Consider the following 6,840-nt stretch of genomic DNA (forward strand, 5'->3'; position numbering starts at 1 on the left):
TTTTAAGTGTCATGGAAGCATGGAATCCAAAACTTTAGTGGAAGAACTGGGTGTTAATTTATTGTGGAAATATATTGGTTACCGTGTTGCTTAACTCCTTGATTCTGGTTTTTTGACATTTCTGTAAACATTCTGATTATGTTTTATCATTTTGCACCTATTGTATTTACAATTACAACATTAAGGAAATGTTTATTATATACTGTGCTTAATTTCCATTCCTTAAGATTGTAGCCTCAATCAGGTAGCTTGTATAAGGAGAGGAATGTGTATGTTATAAATATATATTGTATATAAACATGCACACTCGTGTGTGTGTGTGTACCTGTAAAAACATCCTTCGTTTTTGAGGCAGCAGCATCATGTCCAAGAAAACCAGAGCTCTTTTTGAGTTTGGTAAAATTTTTGAACTCTAATGTAGAGGGAGAGAGGCTAGTGCTTACTGCTATTAAATTGACAGGCTGCATCAAACATTACAATGTAATGCAGTTGCCAGGATGACAGAACTATAGAGAGTTTTATGACTACTGTGTTCTTACTGAATCTTCAAAAATCAAGCTGTTTAAGCATAATATAGTACGTATTAGCTTGAGATGTATAACTATAGAGAGAGATCTCAGTCATAGTACTGAGCTTCAGTATACAATAACTGACATAGACTTCTACATACTACCTCTAAAAATTTTATCAGTATCTTGGAGAGAAGCAGAAGGGGGCAGCCTCCGACTGGAGCTGTGTTTTTCAAGCTCAGCAACTTTTAAGATAGGGGAATTCTGGGAGTTGAAGTCCACATGTCTTAAAGATGCAGCACATTGGACTAGAGAGAGAGATCTAGAGGGTTGACCTGTGTGCAACTTTTAATACCCTCCCCCCTCCCAAAAAAAGAATAAGATATTTGGTCTGCAAGGCACCCTGGTTTTCTCCCAGATACTTTATATATGCATCACACTCTGCTTTTTATTAGAACTTCTCTATTACATGTAAGAGTGAATAATTCTATTGCTTCATCAGAGAATCAAAATTCTTTTGATCTTTTAATCCTTTAGAACAGATGAAAATTTTAAACCTCTTCCCTTGTAGGATCAGATTAGCCTCTTAAGTGCACCTTATCTGAACAAAAGAAAAATGTGGCTACAATGATACGCTTTTTGGGGGCTGCTTTTTCAGCTCCAGATGAAGTCAAGCTAAACTGTGAAATCTTTGTTCTTCCATAAGTGTGTTGTGTAGGATTTTGTCATGTACTGTTCCAACTTACATATTTTCTAATTAAAAACTTTATGCAACATAATTTTTACATGAACATGTATAAAATCTCAAATGTCAGTATTTTTCTTACCACTTTAATGTATGATGTACGACTAAATGAACTTTGATTTTACAAAAATCAATTGGCACTAATCACATGCTAGTCATATTTTTTAGAAACTTGGTAATAAAAATTATGACTATTGCTAATTTGAAGCTTGAAAGAATGGTTTGTTATGTAGGCTGTAGATTTTTGAAACATCCCTTGCTGATCCTTCAAGGTATATTTATTTGACAAGATTCTTGCTTTTTAAAGGGGGAGATCTTTAGGAGCAAGTCCTGAAATTTTACAAGGCTAGAGATGGTTGTGCAGTGACAGAGAAGATACCTCCACAGCACTCGAACTTCTAGTTCTCCATTGTGGGTGGAGACAGCAGCCAGGCATGAGTTGTACTCATCTGTTCAGATTGGAGGACTGAGTCTGTCAGAACTGTGAAGTCCTGCCCCTGTTGCTAGGGGCCTCCAGCTTTTGACTCAATCCTTCAAACTGGACAGACGTGTGGAATTGCCTCTCTGCTTTTTCTACCAATTTGACAGTTAAGAGATTATTTGTAGCTCAAGGTTGAACTGTGCGGTCCTTGGTGGTTTTCTTGCAGATGTTTCATTGCCAAACTAGGTAACATCATCAGTGCTAAAAGGGAGTGGGGTCTGTTCTCAGTTTATATGCTAGTGGTTTGCCCCATCACTATTTCTGGGAATGGTCTTGGTGGTTCCTTGAGTGGGCTGCTGTTTACTTGTTCGGTAATGAAACATCTACAAGAAAACCACCAAACTCGCAGAGCACCAATGACCTCGTAAGATTAAGCTTCCTGAACTCTTACTTTCCTTTGAAATTCTTTTTCAGCTGTTTTGCCTTATTTAGTAGGTTCACTAAAGCGCTTCAGATTCATTCTCCAGCACAATTCTGGGAAAAATTGTAACTGCTTTACAAGTTTTGCAAGTTCTACACTAGTGCATATGCCCAAATATTATTTGGAGACTGAATATTCCAAAGCACCATATAGCTCTAACCTCAGCAATTTCATTATTTAAATAATGAAATATCTCAGCTTATAAACACAAGATCATTATTTAAATCACTGATGCCTGTTTCAAACATGGTTAAAATGAAGAGTTAAAATAAATTAGTTTCAACTGGTGTGGAATGGGAGAGATGGAAAATTGAAACAGAATGGTATGTTGAAGATAACAGTTTAGGTCCCAATTTTGCACAAATAGCATACTCTATAAAACTTCATAAAACTTCATTAGAAGGTTCTGATTTAAGTCCCAGAATAGGTGTAGAGTAAGTGAACTGTCCGTATGGTGAAATTAATTTGACTCCATTATCAATTTATAAATACTACAGACTGGTCTATGTGCAGTTGAAAGTTGCCATTTTTATTACTGAGAAATGATTGTGTGGAAAGTCCACGGCTGTGATCCACAAATCCAATTAGTCCACAGAATTTTGCCATTTAAATTTCATTCTTGAATATGGGTAAAAACGGATGAATTCATTAATGAAAAGGTATCTGAGGTTCTTATGCTAAAAGTAGGAATGCAAAAGTATATGAGATCAGAGAAAGCCGAGAGAAAATGCGTTTTGGGAGACAAGATACCTCAAGCTCCTTCAGCAGGGTGAAATTTTGGTAGTTTTACTAGCAATATTTTTTTCTTGCTACTGCTAAATGTCTGTTGATTTGATACTGTCCAGTACAGGTCATGGTTTCTAACACTATAAAGAAGAAGTAGACCACATGCCACTGCCAAAATATTGGAACTATGAGGTTCTTCTGGAGAACAGAAATACTATAGATAAAAATAAGGCATTTTATTTTTCAGCATGCCAACATCCCATTCTCTTTTTTTTTTTATGGGAAATATATTTTGTTTAAAACAAAAATACAGATAAGCATTGGCAGCCTGACTAATGTCACTGTAGATCAGTGCGGGTGAACCAATGACATACATGTCAAACATGACATGCTGCAGTGTTTTGCCTAACATACCAGTGTTCATCTAACACCAAAAAACAACTAGTCTCGAAAGTATGTCTTGTGCAATTTTCAGAGGCTGTGGAGGGATGCATGAGAATGGGGTGCCCTCCCATTACACTTCCGGATCCTTTGAAAGTCATGCAAGAGGACTGCATTCTCATGCAGCCTTCGGAAATTGCATGAGAATGGGGCCTGTTTTTGGAGGATTTCTGAGTCTGCTGAAGAACATTCTCCCAAGCACTTCATAAGAATGCAGGCCTTGTGCAACCCTCGGCAGCCTCGGGTAGGTCACAGGGGCCTGTGAACGAAAAGAGAAGGTAAGTGTCATCCAGCAGATCCTGAGGAGCGCTGGGCCATGGAGCGGGGGAGGGGGGGCAATCTTGCCATTGGGAATATGCAGTGGTGCTAGGACTGAGGTTGGCTAAGTCCCTACTTCAGGTTCAGCCTCGGTGCTGCCACTAAGTGCCACTGTTCAGGATGGCCTAGAAGGGAGAGATAAATACATGTTTCTCTTCTGTAGTGTGTGTGTGTGTTTGACAGGCCAGCAAAATCAGATTAGGCATTTTCAGAATTGTTGACAGGCCCAGTAATTCGCCATTACTGGTGTACTTTGTGGCATAAAGAACGTATTGAACACCTTTGAAAAGCTTGACAAGAGGAAACCACAAGACAAATTTCTTTCAGGATTTTGCATGGTATATAACCCTGATGGTGAACCTATGGCACACGTACCCGAGGTGGCACGCAGAGCCATCTTTCTGGGCACACAAGCTGTTGCCCAACTTACCTGCAGTTGCGCATGCGCGCAGGCCCCAGCTAGTGTTTGGGCCTCGGGTACACGTGTGCAATTTCAGAGACCCAGCTGGCCTTCGCAGCTCTCCTGTTTGCACATGTGTGTGCTAGTACCTGTGTGCAGCGCACACATGTGCAAATAGTATTTGCCTGTGCGTACATTGCTGCACACATTCACACATGCTGTAAATGCGCACACTGAACAAGGGAGCCACGCAAAAGCCACATGCATGCACAGATAATACAATTGTTTGCACAATGCACAGGGGGAGCTGCACAAAAGCCACGTGCATGCACAGATGGTGCGGTTGCATGCGCAGTGCACTGGGGGAGCTGTGCGTAAGCAAAGCATGTACCTGTTTGGCACTCAGTGAGTAAAAGGTTCACCACCACTAGTATATAAGATAACGCTGGAAGGGCATGAAGATACCACAAGAGAGAAAATGTAGGTTGTGGGGGAAGGATACATTTCAGATGATGATGAAGCATGAAACATTCAAAATTAAATTCATTTGTAATTCAGTTATAAATGAAATCAATTCAAAAGTAACCTTTTTCCCCCCTCTAGCACTGCTTTTTTGAGGGGGAGTATCTCCCTGGGTTTATTACTCAGATCACTTAAATCCTTTCACGGGTTGACGCATGCATTTGATCTTTGAATAAGAAACTTTTCAGAGGCTTTGACTAAAAGCACAGGACGGAGGCATGAAGGAGAAAATGTTACTCCAGACGGCCTAGTGTAACTGGGTCAAAACAATTGTATAACTAAAGCTATACCAACACTGTTACCTTGGATGCCTAAAACCATATAGAAACTGCTTTGTGTTTATGTGTTCTGTGATTAAAGTCTAGAACAGGTTCTGTTGGACAAATACTTGTAGGTATCTCTTGTGTAACCATGGGTGTGTACCTTGCTCTCACCGCTTATTTTTATAGGTTGGCTTTTACCTGCACTGCACCATGCCTTGATTCTTGAGCTGCCTTTTTGTACTCAAGCTATTTTCTGCAATCTGAACTCTCCTGTTCTTTGTATTTACACTAAAAATTCTTCAAGCATTGAAAAGGGAGGGTACAAGGTGGTGATGAGCAAGAAGAGGAGGAAATTGTCAAACTGAAAACCCCACAATGTAAAACAGGCGCAGGAGTTACAAGGATACAGAATAAAAATGCAAGCAGAAATCACATTCCTTTCTAATTTTACACCAGTTTCAAATTTCCAGTACCATGCAGTGTTACTGAATAACATATATATTTTCCTTCAGAGAAATAGAATTTTTTCAAGAACAATTACAGTAAGACATAATTAATCATATATGCCAACATGATAGATTTGAATTCAAAAAACACACTAAAAACATAACAGGAATTGCTTGAGGGAGGGAGGAGAGAAGAGAGGGGAGCTACCAAAAAGCCCTTTTTAATAATATTTTTATCTATCGTTTTGTTTGTTTTGCCTTTTGTTTTTAAAACACGCTTTTCTCTTTTATAATCCTTTATATGTGTATTATATGTATATGCATTCTTTTCTTTTTTCTCTGTTTTTGCTTCATTTTATATAATACAGTAATATGTTTAAACATAAACTTCAATAGAGTGTATCATATTTATAATTTTATTAAGAATTTTAATTACAGTAGGCAATTAAAACTGGAGAAGAAAAAGGTGCAAAGGAGACCTTTGTCACAAGAAGTTTAAACAATTTTTGTAACTCTTCAACCCCTCTTAATTTACAATCAATGATCTCTTCATCAAATATCCCCTCTTTTATCACTAGACAAATCCACAAAACAGCATCATTCTGTCCTAATGTGACAAAAAGTCCATTATAGATCACCAGAAATAATAACATATTTTAACCTTGATCAAATAAACAAAGTTTGTATTCCTTCCTTATAATATATTGTTTTCAAAAGAGAAACATTTCAGATTTATTGAACCCCATTTATATAGAATCTGTTACATTGTTGGAGGTGCAGTGACATTAATACTTCATTTAAATATACATTTCTACAGTGTCTAATACAGTATTCATTAATCCAGTTTTGAGAGTAAATATCAGCTGCTCATATTCTTTTATTCCTGTAATATAGAAACTCTCATTTGACTAAAGGTAAAATACTTACTGGAAAGATAAACATATGGTGTCAATTATGCAGTGAAGTGCAGAATTGATATTACCTGTACAATTTACAAACCAATAAATTATTAATTATGATTATAATTAATAATGATTTCCATTCATTGAAATGTTTATTTTATGTTTTATGCATCTATCTGTGTCTCTGAATATGTGCCTTGGATGTTTTTGCTTCTTTTTTTAGCCTTTTCCTCTTTCCTTTATAATTTTCTTTTTTTTCTTTTTGTATTCAGTGAATGCAAAAAGATGTGTAGGAAAAAAAGAGAGAATAACAATATTATTCTGCTGTCCTGTCCAGCTGGTGATGGCTTTAAAGGGCTTTGAAATGAGAGTTTACCTTTATTTTATTCTCTGTGATAGATTAAATAGATATTTTCATTTTGCAAAACAAATGATATGCCCACAGGTAGGGAAAAAGAAGGAATTTATTTGCAAGTGATTAGTGAAAATGAATCATAGGAACCATTAGAAGTGGCACTAGCACCAAATCTCCCACCTAAATTTTCTAAACAGAAAATTCTACTTCATTTTAGTAGTCTTTGTGTCTTCTTACATCACCATTCCTTAAACCTAGAAACATCCCAAGATATTTGTGTGGGAAGGATAATGAGAAAGAGAGTTGCAATG

This window comes from Ahaetulla prasina, chromosome 3 (genome assembly GCF_028640845.1).
Source record: "Ahaetulla prasina isolate Xishuangbanna chromosome 3, ASM2864084v1, whole genome shotgun sequence".
NCBI classification, from domain to species: domain Eukaryota; kingdom Metazoa; phylum Chordata; class Lepidosauria; order Squamata; family Colubridae; genus Ahaetulla; species Ahaetulla prasina.